The 19,064-nt window shown below is 41.8% G+C and overlaps 1 protein-coding gene and 3 non-coding genes across 9 annotated transcripts in view; 3 read left to right on the top strand and 1 right to left on the bottom strand.

Annotated features, from left to right (window-relative positions):
- Positions 1 to 19,064, bottom strand: part of wnt5b (wingless-type MMTV integration site family, member 5b) — a 92,266-nt gene that overhangs the window by 68,943 nt on the left and 4,259 nt on the right. The gene's annotated exons all lie outside the window — the stretch shown is intronic.
- Positions 9,826 to 9,898, top strand: trnak-cuu (transfer RNA lysine (anticodon CUU)). The gene has a single exon. It is a non-coding gene; the product is annotated as a tRNA-Lys (tRNA).
- Positions 11,776 to 11,848, top strand: trnak-cuu (transfer RNA lysine (anticodon CUU)). The gene has a single exon. It is a non-coding gene; the product is annotated as a tRNA-Lys (tRNA).
- trnak-cuu (transfer RNA lysine (anticodon CUU)) lies at positions 16,507 to 16,579 on the top strand. The gene has a single exon. It is a non-coding gene; the product is annotated as a tRNA-Lys (tRNA).

Genomic DNA, 19,064 nt, shown 5'->3' with positions numbered 1-19,064 from the left:
TCCTATTTCTGGTAATGAGTGACCAGATGTGTGGATGTGAGCAAGTGTGGACTATTGCGGTCCATTTTGTGTTTGCAAACAAGCTAAATCAATTAAATCTGCCCACTTTCTATGCCCGCTTTTCACTCGTTCTTTGAGTGTGGCAGAACAGAAGTGTTACAAAGATGAAGCAGATAATGAGCGAGTGAGTGCGCGCACCCATTGTGTGTGTGTGTGTGTGTGTGTGTGTGTGTGTGTGTGTGTGTGTGAGTGTGTGAGAGAGAGAGAGAGAGAGAGAGAGAACCTCCATAATTTGGTATTTCCTTTTTAGACAGTGGAGGAAGGGCCAGTGCCCTCACTCATGCACATGCGCACCACACACAGCTCCTGTTTTAATGACCCCTACATCTGCCTGTAGGCACTATGAGAGAAAACAGCTAGATAGATACATAGATAGATAGATATGCACTGAAGGTCAGAGTTGAGAGTTCATAGTCATGACAAACAAATGCACACACACACACACACACACTGAAGTAAACGTGTGTGTGAGTTCAACTGGAGGTTAGACCTTCAGGCTCCACAGCTCAACAAGAGAGAGAAACACGGAGAGAATTCATAGCAGCTGATTCAGCATGGAACTGACTGGTGTGATTATTGTAGACCAGAGGGGACAAACAAGAGGAAATCTTCCAGTTATATAGATAATTTCTAGAGGAACAAAATGAAAATTTAAGGCAGATGGTGGCACAAAGCAATTGGTACTTTAGTGGAATGAAGGAAAGGCAGAAAGAACTGAGAGACTGACAATAACTCTTTTACAACTTAAGCAACAGCTGAAGATGTTACTGTGTCTCCAGACTGTCTCTCGTACAAACACACACTCACAGGGCCCTGACCTTGTTGATGGCAGCTGTCGACAGCACTCTCCGTGCACAGTCCAGAACTACAAATTCCCCCTCAGTGTGTGCACACAATAATCCACAGAAGACATCTTTAAAACGATTCTCTATTTGAGAAGGCCTTATGTCTCTAAGTTTCCACATACTGCAGATTTTCTAGCTAGTTCATACTTTGCCAACTTCAAGTCAAGTAATTTTACCCAACGTGGGGCTTGAACACAATGAGGTTAAGAGCCTCATACTCTTAAACTCAGCCCACACATTCACAGCTAACGTGAATAGTGACACAGACTATGGTGGCATTTTTATCAAAACAAATTATTGACTGAATTATCATTTTTAAGCATGTTTCTATTATTATGTTTAGTGAACACAGCCAAAATTTCACCTTTGTCGCTTTCTTTCAAATCTGCATATTGCTCTGCTTTCTTCGTTTTGCTGCTCATGGTCTTTATGATGGGATTTATAGGTTACACAAATATACGTGACTGCTACATGGCTTGCGTGCTTGCTTTGCACATTGTTGCATTTGTACGACATTTGTGTTTGACTCCTCCTTACTCCGATGTGTTAGCCCTTTGACAGACTGGCGACCTGGACAGGTCACATAAAGTATCTTCCAGGTCCAAAAAAACCAAACCCCCCCCACCAAATACAGGCTACAATGCTAAAAGCCTGACTGCTCATCACTGCCTTTGTTGCTACTTTAAAATCAGTATCTGGCCTCTGGGCTGGGGTCAGCATACACTCTGCTTTGCAATCAATCTGTGTTCGTGGCTAGCTGTTAGCATCTGTTTGTGCAGATGTTGTTTTTTGTGCAATAAAAAAAAATGTCTACATCTCCACTCCTCAAAAGTTTGAGACTGCTCCACCATTTACCTCCTCCCTGCACACAAACCAAAATCGACGATTATAGCAACTTCTCTGTATGTATTATTGTAGTGTCTACCTTAAAGCGCCTTGAGGTGAGTGTTGTTGTGATTTAGTGCTGTATAAATAAAACTGAATAAAACTGAACAGAATTTAATTGGATTAAAATTACTGTGATTTCATATGAATTTGTCATGAATACTGAGTATCGCGAAGATGTTCCCTATAAAACCTTAAAAAATGTAGCACTGCTGGAAAATCAAATAGATAAAGATTTTTTAAAAATCCAAGTATCGGCTCTGCTTATCACTTAGGCTTTCTTACCTTTAAAGTTCACAAGAATAAATAAGCTTTACATGTCATCAACTGAATACAAAGCAACAGAGTGGCAGACTTGTTGGATGAGTTTTTTTTTTTCCAATAAACAACATGTGTTAAAAAACTTCAGTGCCAAAAATACTGTCAGGAGCAGGATTTGAACCCACGCCTCCATTTGGAGACCAAAAATCTCATGAGTGAGGAAGGACTGCATCCTTGTATCTGGCGCCTTAGACCACTCGGCCATCCTGACGCCCACACTGCTGACGGCTCAGCAAAGTCACTGATGATTTAAAGCTCAGAGACCCTTAATATGTTTCGCAGTCTGTTATAATTAGTCACTGTAAGGAAAGTGACGTGTTTTAGCTTTTTTAGATCAGATCTTTCCATCTGATAGAAGAATGGATGGGGTGCCTGATGAATGCCTGGACAGATGGTCTCGTAAAAAGACAGATAGGTGAAGGATGGATGGATAGATGGATGGAGGATGGAGAAGGGAGGGTGGTTAGGGGAGGGGGGGGCAGGCGTGTTTGATCCTCCCAGTAGAAATAATCAGCAAAGCCCTGGAGCCCTAAATGTGTGTGCATATATGTGTGTGTGTGTCTGTATATGTGCGCTGTGGGGTTTTCTGGCTGCATGCCAAGACCAGCTCCTACCAAGAGATAGATCAAAGACTGCGCTCTCTCTTTCTTTCTGTCTCTATCTGTCTCTCCTGCTCATATTTCTCACAGTCGTTTCTTCCCCGTCCCTGCTCTGTGCCCTGAAAACACTCCTCTATTTTATACCAGAGGGTAGAAAATTACAACTTTTCCTCTGGAAAAAGAGAAAAAGAAAGTACAGCAATGAAAAGACCAAAGCAATAAAGTGCAATGTGAAGACAAAGAAAGAAAAGGGAAATCGCACAAAAATCCTCACTTTTTTCACCTGGTTTTGGAGTTGAGGTTATCAAAGGGTTAAAAGTTTGAACACATTAACACTGACTTTTTTTGTTTTTGTTTTAAGGTCTTAATTTCTGCTCTTCTAATTTCTTCTGTTCACACCTAACATCTGCACTACTCCAGAAATCTTTTGGAGACATAAGACAGAAACTTCTAGAAATGCTGCTGACCCAGTTTTGGTTTGAAAAAACTCACAGATTGGGTTTTAGCCTTTGGGCACAAGCTGAGGCTGTTAGAAAGAAATTACGGGGACACCCTTGTAAACTCCCTGATTCGATCTTGGCAGCCACAAAAATTAAGGCAAGGCTCACACAGTGATGTCCTCCTATTTGTGTATGTACTCCTTTCCGATTCCCATGGCTTCTTCTGTTGAGGTTAAATCTAGCACAGGATTGCTTTGGAAAACGTTACACCCAACACTGTCCATTTTTCAGTAGTGTAGTAATACAGTGCATTGCTGTACTAAATTCAGTAATTACCTTACAGTTACAATTATGGCCTTACTTGAATTCGGTTTGTGTGCAGGGAGGAGGTAAATGGTGGAGCAGTCTGAAACTTTTGAGGAGTGGAGGTGTAGACATTATTTTTTTATTGCACAAAAAACAACATCTGCACAAACAGATGCTAACAGCTAGCCACGAACACAGATTGATTGCAAAGCTGAGTGTATGCTGACCCCAGCCCAGAGGCCAGATACTGATTTTAAAGTAGCAACAAAGGCAGTGATGAGCAGTCAGGCTTTTAGCATTGTAGCCTGTATTTGGACCTGAACATGTTTCTGCAGTAGACACATAGTGGGGATTGCTTTATTTTCACACTAACCGAACGTGTGTCATCATTAGAGTAGGGATTTGTGTCAGCTTGTGGGACGGTAACCTAAGGTTTTCTAACTAGTAATCATGGCGCAGTTCCAGCCCTTGATATGGCGCCAGGGGAAAGCAATGTAACAAATAGTGTAACAAATGACTTTCTTCAGAAAGTAACATAATCCATTACATAATAAAATGTTACAAGTACTTTTTTTGAATGACAACCCATAAAGAGATTTTTGTCAGTGACCCCAATCCTCCTCTGTAGCAGTGTCATCAAAGTTTGATCAAAAGAGTGTTGGGACACGTACACGTGTTTTCGTTTTTTGTAAAAGTCCAACTTCATCTTCTGCCTAAGCATAGCGCCAAATCAAAACAAAAGATAAAGACCCTATGATAATACAGAGAAAACCCCCAGAATCGAATCAACCCTCAATGAGCGAGAACTTGGCAACAGTGGAAAGGAAAAACTCCCTTTTAACAGGAAGAATCCTCTAGAAGAACCATGCTCAGGGAGGGGTGGCCAGCTGCCATGACCGGTTGGTCATGTAATAACTAATGATTTAATGAAATTACATTTAAAGACATGTCTGGTGTTACCTTTTCCTTACTCACAGTACTTGATGTTCGTCTTCTCAAGCATTTTCTATGTGCAACTAATGCTGTGCTATCTTGTTTACATCAACCATGAATATTTTTGCAGCTGTGCCGAATACTTGTCTGGGTGGAGAGTGCCAAAGTTTTTAAATAAAAACATCTTAGTTTGTAGGGATTATGGCTAGGAAAGGGGTCTTCAAACCTTTTCTGGCATGCCCCACTTTATATTTTCCCACAATTTTATCAAGCGTTAACAATAAATCAGGATGCAGATAATCTTACTGACGACCCATCTAATTTTAGGGTTTTGTTTTAGTCATGTGTAAAATTGGCTAATCTTCAGACACCAGAAGATGTTTAATTTCAAAAGAAGTTCCATCCTTCCTTTTTCTTGTTAAAAACCTTTACATTTAGGAGTTCTAAATAGGTGACATTTTTATAAAAAGATCTTGACATGAACCACACTCAAACCTTAACCCAACTCTAGATGGGTCACCAGACACCTGGTTGTTGCTAAGAGGTTAATTATGAGTGATACAAATATCAGGGCACCGGCATTCATGCAACTCAGTTTCATGCCACATTTTTCCCCCTTATCCAACCTGCGGTGGCTTAATGAACACATTTTATAGGTTAAATTGTATGAGATCCGTTCAAAGCCCTTGCAGAAACGACTCCCATGCTATTAGAAAACGTGGTTTTTAAAATCATCAGCCAAGCAGAGGATCTTCAAAACTAATAATGAAGCATTAAAGCTCTAAAATGTAACATAATAACATCTTTTATTTCACAGCTTGCAATGACATTCACAGTAATCATCGGCGCGCTTGAATATTCTCCTGGATATTGTTCGCTTTGCAGTGTTATTGATCAGGGAACTGAGGCTCATTTGCACTCTGCATATGCCGTTCTGCATAACAAAATCCCCTAAACGTCTAAAGATGTAAATGTAATTGTGAAGATAATGTATTTTTGCTATCGAGCATGCTGCACTGCGTGAACTGCACTGTGTCATTAAACCAACACGTACTAACCCTTCGCAAACAAGAGCTAAACTTTCCCTCCTCCTGTTTCTCCTTCTCTTCTACGTGTCTTTTCATGCAGCTTGCAGATTGGGTCATGTTTTTTCAGTTTTTTTTCTGCCATACTTAAGCAATATGCAAATAGAAACTCAGAGCCTCTCACAAAATCCCAATCAGTCCCTTTCTGACCCTTTTCCGTTTTTCCCTTCTTTTTTTTTTTTTTTAAAGGCAACCCGCCATCACTCATCTTCTCTCTCGTCCAATGCCTTTTTAGCTTTGTCGCTCAGACCATCTCTCTTTCTCTCGCTCCCTGTCCCTGCATCCCTTTGCCTCCTGTCACCCCCCCATCTCCCCTTCTTTCCATCCACAATCTATCCTTTCCAATCTTCCCTTTTCCCCCTCTCTCTATCATGTTTCCCCCCCTCACACACTCACACTCTCTTCCTCTACCAGTAGTCATTCTACTTATAGCCTCGCCATAAATCAAGCTGTCATTCTCCGTCATGCTTGCTGCATCTCACTGGGGCTCATGGCACATGCACACACACATGCACGCACGAACACACACACATAAAAGGGATAGCAGCCTACACATACACAAGCTCAAATGCAAGAATATACATATAGACCAGTATTATGCAGATAACACACATGCGCTGCAAGTGTATAGGCTATACTGATTACAATAAAAAATACACACACACAAACACTTCCTTTTTTAATGTGACACAAACATACAGTTTTTGCACAAACTCCAGTGTCCAAAAAACAAGCTGATATGCAGGATATCACACAAACACACACACACATACACACACACGGAGCAGTTGAAACTGAGATCTCAGGGCCCAACCACCACCTAAATTCTTCCCTCCTCTTTACCGGTTCACATCTCTGTACTGCTCACCCGTCTCTTAGGCTGATCTTCTAAAAATACATATACAAATTTTTACAAAAACTTCATGATTTTCATATATTAAGTAGTCGTAATCGTAAGCTAATTTCACACACACACGCGCGCACTGCAGGCCTAAACTTTCCAGGACTTTCCCGACAGAGGTGCAGGTGCAAATGCAAATGTCTGACGCAGCCACACTGGACATTGCTGTAATTAGGAAAGCTCATCTAGACTTTGACATAAAGTAACATGAAAACACAGGTGTTGCCAATGACATTAATGAAGGTTCTGTTCGTTAGGTGCAGAGCCTCAGTTAGCATCATTAGTATCACCTGTGTTTACATGTCAAAATGACTGCTAGGAAAAAAGGTCTATTAGCATGGTGGGTGGCAGGAGCCAGTGTTTACCCCATTTCCCCTGAAAGTTACAGAAACTAAAGGAAGCAAAGGGAAGCTCGCTCTAAGGCCGAATCTCGCTTTGAAAATTGCTGGGGGGAAAAGCACGATAATGTAAATACGCGAGTCTACAAAACACATGTCCAGGCTTTTTCAGACTCATTAATACCTTTCTTCTATTATTCCTTTTCATGTACGCAGACTTTCTCTCGATACGTGTCCGGAAACACACTTTTAATAATCACACTTCCCCTTTGGCTGTTATTCAGACAGAAATTTGGATATTATTTGAAACAAGCAATAATAGCAGCATGTAAATGTATTGTGCTGAAGATATATTTGCTCTTTTTAAAACCACAGACCATCAGCCTATTTCCTCCTGTCCTTCCGTGACCAAAGCAAGAGCCTCATAAAGACCCCTAGGAGTTTGAGGATTTCATGGGGCTTTGTGTTTGACACTGTGTGTGTGTGTGTGTGTGTGTGTGTGTGTGTGTGTGTGTGTGTGTGTGTGTGTGTGTGTGTGTGTGTGTGTGTGTGTGTGTAAGATACATGTGGAATTCAAGGTCATGTAATCCCACGGCCTTCACTGTTATTGACACATACAGCACATTCTATGACCTGGACTGGCCTTGCATGCATACACAATCTTTAGACATTAAAAACATTCATACTGATACTTTGTGCGTAGTTGACAACTTATACATACACAATAATTCTTTATCTGGTGATATTGGATATTCTGCTTATTGGTAGTTAAAACATTTAAAAACCTGCCTGTGTAATTAATAAGCTAAAGCCACTGGCATACCAGACACACAGAAGGGGTCCTTTTGCATCTGTATCTGTACCTGGGTGCAACGTTAGCAACTCAGCACATCAGGTGGGATGCCTCCTTTCTTTTTTTTCTTTTTTTTTGAGTAACCTATTATCTTATTAATAAATCCTACTACTAAGAGAACTACTGACCAATCACATTTGAGCAGGCTGCTTGCAGCAAACACATTTGCCAAAATTCAGTTTGAATCCCTTTGGCTGTGGTCACTGATTTATTATTTTTCCATTAGATTTGAGTTGTCCAGGGTTGCTGTGGGCGCTCCCATGATGCACTGAGCCTCTCTCCTCTGTTCCCTTTTTCTACAGTTTCATATAACTATTGCCTTTTCCCCCCAAACTGGTCGAGAAAGATGAGCTTGAGCATCCCTAACCGTCTCTCTGTGTCACACACATGAATTAAAATTTTGAAGCTTCTCTCATATTGCAACTCAAATATTGTGCTTCGACCCAGACGTGGATCAGGGTGCTTTATTTTCTCGTTCACAGGCAAACTACAGGGTGGTACAGCCCAGCGTCTAGCATCAGACTCAAATGCACTGTGATATGCAAACGACAGGTCAATCAATCAATAAACACATGTGTTAAAATGTACTAATGTATGCAAAATCTGTGCTTCAGATAGCTTCCTTTGTCTAATAATACCCAGCAGTAACTAGAGATCTAGTGCCAGCAACGAGTTGTAACTCACAGACACAAATGCAAAGATATAGATTTCCAAGGTCGCATTTCAGACATTCACGACAGTATCTTATACTCTTTCTCTATGCGCTCCGCTGCTCTCCTCTTCCTCCTCTTCTGCATTCTTCTCTCCTCCTCCCTCCATCTCTTGCCACTGTCTTTCACACAAACCACACACTCACACACACACACACATAGTCTCTGGAGACATGTCCGTTGCTCTGACCTATCTCTCCTGGGAGTGCTGGCTGTCTGCCCGGCTCTCTTTTTTCTCTCTTGCTTCACACATTCTCCCTCCCTGCATCTTTCCTCCTCCTCTCTCTGTGTCTCTCTGTCTATTGATCTATCTGTTTTTCTAATCTCCTTTTGTCTTCCCCATCTCTAATCCTCTCCTCTGTTGCATGTCTCCCCTGCTATTGCATCCTCTTATCTCTTTATCCTTTCTCAGCCCGATTCTGCACTTCTACTTTTCTACCCCTTTTTCACCCTCTCCTCCTTTAAAATCCGCTCCTTGCGTCTCTTTTCTCGCAATGCTTCTGCTTTACACATTCTCTGCTCCTATTGCTTTCTAGGCTTACAGGGTGCCAGTGTGGCTGCGGGGCTCAGCCCGGAGCTCTCTGCCCTGCTCGTGCTGCTTCCTGGGCACCGTGCCCACAGAATAGTTAGGCAGGACTGAAGAAGAGCTGGAGGGGTGCGCATGTGTGCGTTTGTATGTATCGAATGATGTGGATAGGGGGAGGGGTGGGACAGAGAAAGTGGATAGGGAAGAAAGATTGAAAAGAAAGGAGGAGGGGAGTTGTTGACAGGCAGAGAAAAAAGAGGCAACGACAGAGAAAGAAGAAATGATTTTTGATGAGTCACACTTTGCTAGCTGGAGTTTACTGTGCAGCACTCGGCGTGTGTTCAACAGAAAAATGTGAGTGTGTGTGTGTGTGTGTTTTTCAAACGACAGTAAAAGTTTTAACTATATTTCAAAAGAATCACTCTGCATTTATTACAACACATCTCAAATTTGTATCTACAGTCTTTTTTTGTTAATTGGTTAATTTAGTCAGAAATACTTTGATTTCTGCAGCAAATTCAGCAAACACCAAGAAAATCTAGTGATGTAAGCGAGGCGATTCCGTTAACTGTCTCAGAACTGCTGCAATTACAGTTTGTGGGTATTGTCAAATTTTTTGGAGTGACTATTACTTGAAAAAAACTCATAAATGAGCAAAATATTCCAATCCCAAGGAGTCACATGCTGCTGTTCTGTCAGATGCGGCCATGATTCACTTGCTACTGCAATATTGCACACCTAGAAAGGACGGTCCACTTTTAAAGAGATATGAAGTCCATACTGGGAGGCTAGCAGCCTAAGCAGAGAAGCCCAGACCTCCCTCTCCCCAGCCACCTCCTCCAGCTTGTCCAGAGAAACACCAAGGGGTTCCCAAAGTAGCTTAGAGATATAATCTCACCATCGTGTCCTGGGTCTGCCCCAAGACCTGCTCCCCAGAAGGGCATGCCAGGAACACCTTACCCTAGAAGCCCCCGGAGACATCCCGGTCTGAGGCCTGAACTACCTAGAGTTGCGCCTTGTACAGCCCGGCTAGCTCAGTCGGTAGAGCATGAGACTCTTAATCTCAGGGTCGTGGGTTCGAGCCCCACGTTGGGCGCATCTGTTTTAGAACAAAATTAATTTGAGTTGGACCATATCACCACTATCACCCCCCATCCCTTGTATCCTCACAACAACCCCCTGTCATTGGCATTAATGCCCTTTGCTAATATATCACTAGCCAATCATGTCCAAGCTATCTCAGCTTTGCCTCTTCTCATTTTGATGCTGTGGGGGCGGCACTACCGCTTTCATCAGTTGGTTCCTATCGATGTGGCGATATAGAGGCCGATTAGTCCTCACCCTGTCTCTAAGGGAGAGGGCAGCCACCCTTTGGGGAAAGCTCATTTCTGCCACTTGCATCTGAGATTTTGTTCTGTCTCTCACTCCCGACCGTGTAACCATAGGTGTGGGTTTGTGATGAAGCCAACAGAACCACATCATCTGCAAAGAGCAGAGATAAAATCCTGAGGTTTCTGCCACCTTTGGCTTTGCCTAGAAATGTAAAGATTATGAACAGAATTGGTGACAAAGGGTAGCCCTGGAACCCTCCAACAGCCAGGCAACGATTGTACAGATACCAAAAACAATTACTGCTCAATTTAATATTGTTTACAAAAGGAAAAGTCAGGAGATTTTACACACGTATCAGGAAAATATACAGAAAATGTACAGGTTTTATGGATTTCATACATGGGGGGGAGCAAAATGGGCAAATTGCTATGGAGGAAACCAACTGCTGTGTTTGATGCCGATATATGACATTTGGTACACACATGTAACATCCTGAGATATACAAAAAAAAAAATCCTCTTGAGGCCATGCCCTAAACCCATCAGACTGTCAATTTCAATCCAGCATTTACCATTTCTGGGTTTTCTACTTTAACAAACTCCTGCTAGACATGAAGTTTGACTTTTTTACTTACCTTCTACTTCTGCTTTTACTTGCTTGTTAAGTTTGGATCCCAACACCTTTTAGGTATTTGTGAGACTCCAGCAACTCTGACAACACTGCAGTATTTCATGCTCTGGCAATGAGAGTGGGCTGAAATAACTGCTACCAAATTAAAGTGGGGGAAACATGCAGTGCTGTTAATTTAACTTCTATTGCACACATTTGGAATGTTATCAGCGTGCTGAATAACCAGTTGCTATCAGCTGCTATCAGTCCCATTCATATAGTCTGTAGATGGCTCCTCCACTTGCAAATAAGTAGTTATCACCTCACTCAGCGGTGGTTGTTCTGTGGATAAAATAGGTACTTCCAGGTTAAAATAGCAACACAATTCTAATTTTTGGATGCTGGACAATCACACATTGGTTCAAGATCCATTTTATTCACATTATATTTTATCACATTAAGTTGTTTACTTTTGTTTTCAGATGCTATTAAGATGAAGAAATAGCGGCTTTTAGTGTTAAAATAAATGCCTTTACCACGTGAAGCATGCAAGCAGGCTTACAACATTTACCATCTCCTACATAAGCACTGCTGTTCCAACTGAGCTGGCAATGTGTATGGGACTGATAACAACTGATAATGGGCATTCTGTCAGGATGTGCTGCGGAGGACCCAAATGGAGGACAAGGGGAGACTGAATACTGAACAAAAGCAAACCTTTATTGTGGCTGAAGAAATTTCCCAAAACACATAAAGGAAGAAAGAGGGAAAAACAAAGAATCCACACTGGAAAAACACAGAAACTCACAGAGTGGACAGCACAGCAGGGGATCTCTCTGATTAGGGATGAGCTATGAGTAGGTGGGGAAAACAATGCAAAGGTGGAAACTGTGAAGAAAACAGGAGGGAAGACAAGGAGCAAAAAACTGCAATGATAGAGACAGAGAAACACTGGGGATAAAAGGCGATTGAATTTGTAACTGCTCCAGTTTAGTTGTCCATGTTCATGTTCAGACACAGATCAAGCACACAGCCCGGCTAGCTCAGTCGGTAGAGCATGAGACTCTTAATCTCAGGGTCGTGGGTTCGAGCCCCACGTTGGGCGGAGCTATTTTAAGCCCAAAAAAGTTAGAGCTCACTGTCATCGCTCTTTATCCCTCTTTCCCTTACATTCTCATAAAAGCCCTTTGTCATCCAAGATGGCCAAGCTACCTGCAGAGAAAGGTGTGGCACCACCAGTCTGTGAGCCCTTTCTGTCAGAGAAGAGTTAAGTAGAGCTGAAGTGAAATTCAGTGTTAAAAACAATAGAAAGGGTTCACTGCAGCCAGTCTTCGCTTTTCGTACTGAATATGTGGTTTGTTTGTTTTTTCCAATGTTTGTAGTTCAATAGAACAACAACAAAATCAAAACAAGCCATAACTCATGAGATTTAAAAAAACAGGACCATGAAAATTTGAAGACAATTCAGAGGAACTGGCAGGCAGACCGCAGGTGGATGAAGTAAAAAAGAAATCATATGAGAGAAGGAAATTTTTTGTTTCATCCAAGGGCTCTGGACCTCTGTGTTTAACCTCCCTTCTACAGATATAACCAATAATTTAATTGTTTTGATGTTTGATTGTAAATGTAGCGCTCCTGATGACTACACTACATCAGATTTAAATGTCCACAGTGACATTACATAATAAGGAAAGGCTTTGATAAACAGTAACCAAACTTACAGGCTGAACATCGGCCAGAAACACCTTCTACCTTTGTTTTGGGCTCCTTAAACTTGACTGATCTTATTTCCTGTTTGATGTGCATTCTGTACGGGCGACTGCACTTAAATTGATGCTAATGGAGAGAGACTGAATGACAGAGAGAGCATCACCACACCTGTAACCAGCTGCATGCAGAGAAATGCAATTCCCCTGCTGGTCACTAATGGTACGGCCCTGCTGGAGTGGAAGCAAATGGCCTGGACCCAACCACGCATGATGGGAATGAAGAAGGGGAGGAGGATACTGGTCAGGCAGTGGTAGAGTGAAAGAGAGGAAGATGTAGTAAAGAAAGGTTGTATGAAGAATAGCTGCGATTTGCGATTTTTATTTGATCAAAGTGACCAGGACAAAAAGGAAATCCACAAAGGACGATGGGCAAGCGAGTGGGGGAGGATTCACACCAGCGCTTAAATGCCGCCTTCAACTGCCATCTCTTCGTAGCACTGATTATCTCCTCCATCTCCTGTCCTCGCATTCCTATCTCCCTCAGTTTCCCTCCTGCTGTATCCTTTCATCTCCCCCTTTAACCTCTCACCCCTGCCCGAGCCTCCCTCTCTTCTGCTCTGTTAGGTGTCCAGTATATCACAGAGGAGCCCCAGTGATGCAGTGCCCTCTGTCTGCGTTCACCGTTACTGCAGCAGCAGCTCGTTTGAAAACTTCAGCCTCTGTAAACCAGCAGAAAGTCCTCTGACGGTGAACATTTCAGTGCTGTAGCTTTAGAGCGTTGTGATTTATGGCAGCTGTGGCTCGTAAAGCCACATAAAAAACAATTATAAAGCGAAACAGCGCCATAAAATTGTGATAAACTTCAGATGTTACAGACAAGAAAGCAACTTGTGACAGTGTAAAACGTGATGAATGACCGTTTAGCAAGAGGCTGCTTCATATAAAGGCATTTTTTAAGCCGAGGTCCTGCTGTCACTGCACCACGACACGACAGACCCCTGAACATTAACTGAAGGTGATGACAAACACAATTCTGATCTCGATTCAGGCAGCATGTGCGCCTGACAGACAATGCGGCAGCTCAGCAGTGGCAGACGCTGATGTGAAATATATGCTGCCGGATGTGTTAAAATATGCAGGATAAAAAAAATTCAGGGGCTAAGTGTTTTAACCCTTTATGCCCGAAGATTAGCAGGGTTTAAAAGGTTTGTGAGCTGCTGCCCAAAACAGCCACTGCCAACAGCTTTATGAAGCAGTGCTAGGATATCATTACTGTTTCACTGCAGTTTGTTAATGCACTCCAAAGTACAGTCACTAAATTGTCTTTTTTAACAAAGCGTTTGCAGAGATTGCTTTGTCTTGATTTTCGTTTAAAGGATAATTCAAACTCTTTTTTTTCCTCTTTTCATTAACAATCTCATTAAAGAAATGGATTAAACAGTGACAGTGTTTTAATTTTAGCATTGTGAAATGATGTTGGTGAACAATTTACTCAATTAACTGCAGGCCCTGGCCTCTGTTGATGTTCAGTGCGGGGTATAAAGCAGCCCGGAGTCATAAAACCTCAAAGAAAGTGGACAAACATAGGTGAAACAGTCTCCTCGTTATCCAGAAAGCTCATTTGGCAAAGAGTCAGTGTCCTCTTTCTTTTTTCTTTTTTTTTTTTTATAACGCAATGCAGTGCTCTGCTCCTGTCTGTCCAGTCTACAAAACCTCAGCAACAATCACTTCCTAATAAATCACTTCAGCCAATCAGTGATGGATGTGTTTTTGAAAAACAAAAATTGCGCACGTATTTGTGTGTAAATCAATGTCGTGTGCTCGCTCTGTGATTTTTCCCCCTCCCACCAGACAATGCACTAATGTTTTGTTGATCCTTCTGCACACACACACACACACTGCAGGCAAGAGTGTACGATAAACACAAGGAGGATGCTCAGAGGAGAGAGACTGGGAAAAAAGAAAATAAAGGAATTCTTGAAGAAAAAGGTAGAAAGAGGGAACAAAACAAAGATTCACGACTAAAATGACATTTCTTTCTTTTTTCTTTTTTTCTTTTTTGTTTTGCCATCAGAAACAAGATAGTGGGAATAAATTTCTGATTTAATCCCCCGCCCCTCGCCCTCGTCCCATGAGTGTGTGTGGGTGTGTTGACAGATTTGGTATTGCCTCAGTTCAGAGATTGGCTACAGAAAAACACACTCAGTAATTATCTAGAAAGAACACCTGGGCACTGGGAATCTCATTATATTGTAACCACTCCTCCAACACACACACACACACGGAAGAAAATACACAACAGAGTAAAAAGAGACCAGAAAATAAAGGATGATTTTTTGCATAAAACAGAAAATCAAAAGACAAGATGAAAAATAGCAAGAATTCAAAAAACACCTACATACACGGAGAGTGAGGAGCCTTTCTAGTTGTAAGAGCTTGAAACTCACTGTTGTGAGACTTTGTGGATCATACGCCGGCGTTTTATTATGCGGTAAAACTCACAAACAAGCGAAACCCGGCGATGGTGAAGGGATCATTTGAATTCATCTGTTGCCATTTCTCTAGCTGACTTTCTTTATTCCACGTGGTTTATATATTTTTTACAATTCTGCAAAGCACAAAGAAAACCGCAGTGACTGCAAAGTGATCCAAATCCGTGATGCATAAAACACAGCGCTGCAATTATTAAGTCATACAACACTCTTGTGTTCTCGTTTTTATTCCCTTCATGTTTCCTTTGATGTGCTGCAGTAGCAGATCTTCACCAGTAAGAGGCAGAGTTTCCTCTCATCTGACTGACTAAACCTCACTCATTACCATCACTCTTTCTTTCTCTTCATCTGGACTTGTGCTTTCCTCTGCCCTTTCTTTCATCCATCTCCCTTTACATCCATCAGAAACAGTGCTCATTATCAATTTTATGAAAATGTTTTGCATTTGCTGTAAACCAGCTCGCATCCTCCAAATGGGAGTCAAGTTGGGGGGTGTGCGTGTTTGTGTGTGTGCAAAGGAAAACCCTGCTGATGTGAACAGATGCATTCATTGCTGTGTTTTGACAGGCTGACAGCAGCCAGAGTGAGATGACCAAAAAGGGTCAACAAACAAGCGACCCACCAGACACACACACACACACACACACACACACACACGAACTGTGTCTGGTCATCTAAGGTAACATGGCCAAAAAAATAGATCAGTGTGAAAAACTTGATTTTTTTAAACATCTTAATGACACAACAAGGGGCATATCAAACCTCTAAGCAAGTTTATTCTAAGAGAGTTTATTAAACACTTCCATCAGAATAAAAAGTTCCAAGCCGATTAAGGACAGGGCGATTTATACCTTTTCAGAAACTGGTCAAACAAAACTTATCATTAAACAACAACAACAAGGGTCGTGGGTTCGAGCCCCAAGTTGGGCGCAAGATTTTAGAACACAACACCCCCTGCACATGTCCACGCCATCTAACCCTCTAACTAATAGGCCTTTTCCACTTGTGCTTTCACTCAGTTTCAAACGTTTTCCATTCAATTGGGTACCACCTGATGTGCATGGTTATAGCGCCGTGGCCAAAAGTGATGTCATATGTATGCCACAGACACACAACAATGGAAGACGTCGCAACGATGGTATTCCTGCGGCTTTTTGTCAGACTTAGGGACCATGGTGCTTGTTTTTATGTGGCCATTTTGCCATTGCTGTGCTTCAAAAATGGTGGTTTTGACTTTTTTGAAGGAGCATCTCTTATGACTCATCGAGTGACGCCACTGACTAACCAATCGGTGGCATGCAGTCTCTTGACAAAGCATTTTCTTCACTATCACTCTTGCTGCTATCCTTCTATTCAATTCAGTTTTAATGATCTAGCACCAAATCACAAAAACAACACACCCCGGGGGCTTTATATTGTAATGTAAGGTCATTTTATGTAAGGTAAAGACCCTACAATAATACAGAGAAAATGACAACAATCAGATGACTCCCTAAGAGCAAGCACTTTGGTGACAGCGGCAAGGAAAAACTCCCTACTCCCTACTATTAGCTGGTGCTACAGCCCGGCTAGCTCAGTCGGTAGAGCATGAGACTCTTAATCTCAGGGTTGTGGGTTCGAGCCCCATGTTGGGCGAGAATCTTTTTAGAGTAGACTTCAAATAATTGAAAAACAGTATTAAGTGAGAATGATGGGCCGTCCGCACAACAGACATTTGGTTCTAAGAATGCAGAGCACCTCTCCGTACACCGAGTCCAGCAGTAATGATGTATTACAGTAGAAGACTGCCATAATAATAAAGAGCAGAACTAACTGCAATGCCCTTTTATAAACAAAAGTTAATATAAATCAATTAAGAGGTGAAAGAGTTCAAACAACTATTACTATGTCAAACTGGTCTTGGATAGAGTCCTATGGTTAATGCTCAGTCCTATCACTATCCACACATGCTGACGGACATTTTTTTTAACAGTACATTGACATATTTTTTAATTAAAAATGGGAATAGGGAAACTGCTCTGCCTCATGAGTGTGACAGTCTTAATCTTCGTTGTACATTTTTTGACAAAAATAGAAAACGCCTTCATTAGGGTTTCAGCCAAAATAGTACTGAATCACTATTCAGTCAAAGAAGTACCGAGGCACACGGAGACGAAGAGAACAAACAAAGAGGAAACTAGGAAAGCGGGACAGAGTTAAAACGAAATGAGAACAGACCTACTGTAGTGAGCATGTGCTAAATAAAATGCTTGTTTGAGTTTTTGTTTGTGTATTGTCTATATCCTGCGCATATGTGTGTGACTGGCTTTCAACCTCAGTGCAGGTTTGTTGCTGATAGTTTTATCAGTGCTGGATCAGGGCAACTGAGGAGAAGGGAAAATGAAAAATGTGTTGTTTAGATTTACTGTATGTGCGGTAACACAGTTTTATTTCAAGAAACTTTCTCAGGTGTGCAGACTGCAGGTCCAAACTGAGGGCAGGGTAATGTTTCCAACACTGATGTCTTGATGTATTTTCAAGTAAACTAACACTGATAATTCTCAGTTACACAGAACTATAAAATACACAGTTTCACAGTCAGTTTAAACTTTTTTGCATTTAATTTGCATATGAAAAAACTACAAATATATGAAGGTGAAATTGGTCAATTTAAAGTGAAGATAAAGGAGACAACTTCTGGTTTCCTGTTTCCAGTACAGCAACCAGTCACGACAACCATACACAGGCATTAAACATCATCAACCGGACTTAGACATTTGAGTGTCCCAAAGAACAATATTACAATATGAACACCTACCAGATAATTACATAAAACATTGTCGATATGATGAAATGCCGTACAGAAAGAAGTGCTCGTGTACATTACACTTGCAGGAGGTGTTCAGCCACAGAAACCCACATCATGAAGTTACGAGCGCACTGTTTTGCGCTGATGTTAATGCCAGAGGAGGTTTGGAGCTCTGCAGTTATTGAGTCAGCACAGTGTTGGCAACTTTTACACACTATGCACCACAACACTGACAAATGATACTTTTGATGATAGAGGATTTTAATGAAAGGCTTCTAAATGAGATGAGGCTCCATGGTTTCTACATTTTGAAGGTTTCATGTTAACATTTTGGCCTTGTTGGTTTTGTAAATACTAGTTTCACCAACCGAAACTGAAGCAAACATTTACACACAACCCAGCAAAAGGTGACAGTTAGCAGACAGCCGTCCGCTACAGCTGCTTGTAACAGTACATCAATCGATCAAAGCACCCACGCCCTGATTTTAAGCTGCATCATCAAAATAGGTGAATTTTAAACAAATCACACGGTTATTATGAAGGGGGGAATTAGCTAATTCTTTGTACTAGGCTGTAAACATGCTATTTTCACAAGGTGTTCATGTTAACTGTTGAGTTTATGGGCATTGGTTCACTTTTGGAGCCTGCCTCAAGTGGCTATAAGAGGAACTGCAGTTTGTGCCACATCTGAGTTGCTTTCATTTTTCGACCGCAAGTTGAAGTCTCTTCAAAAGTGAAATAAACTGATAATTAATACTAAGAGTTATAGTCTATACTCATAGTTGGCTCATCATAAATTCTATTGTCATGGGTTGAAAGCATGTGAATCTATGGTGAGGAGAGACATTTTCTCCTTTTCCTAGTTAGTTAAGACACAACAGTGCTCAGTAGCTGCAGCTCCTCTGGTGTTGTGTGTCTTGTGGCGGCATGGTGTGCGTCTCTCTCCGTTGTACCAGCCGCCGGATTTATAAAATGGTTTCAGACCCTGTCAAGTGCCCAATAAACCACTTTTACTATTAGTGTAGGACACAGCTAGCATACAGCTGCTGACCACTGACCATACACATCCGCATACGCTGACACACTGAGGCTGACATGCTCACACACGTACGAGCGCACAGACAAGCGGGGCCAGTCACATACTTGCTGGTCAGACACATTTTTAGGGCTGCTGGAGTCGGGATCTGAGCCAAGCTCTAACCCCATCTCACTCCACCCTGTTGCCCCGAATGACATCATGTCATATCCTGAACCGTCGACTCAGAAGGGCCAAACACACACACACATACACACACACACACGCACTGCCTTCACCTTGTAGTACAGAACTTT

The sequence above is a fragment of the Astatotilapia calliptera genome, chromosome 17, assembly GCF_964374335.1.
Source record: "Astatotilapia calliptera chromosome 17, fAstCal68.1, whole genome shotgun sequence".
Classification (NCBI taxonomy): domain Eukaryota; kingdom Metazoa; phylum Chordata; class Actinopteri; order Cichliformes; family Cichlidae; genus Astatotilapia; species Astatotilapia calliptera.
This window is presented reverse-complemented; position numbering and strand designations above follow the sequence as displayed.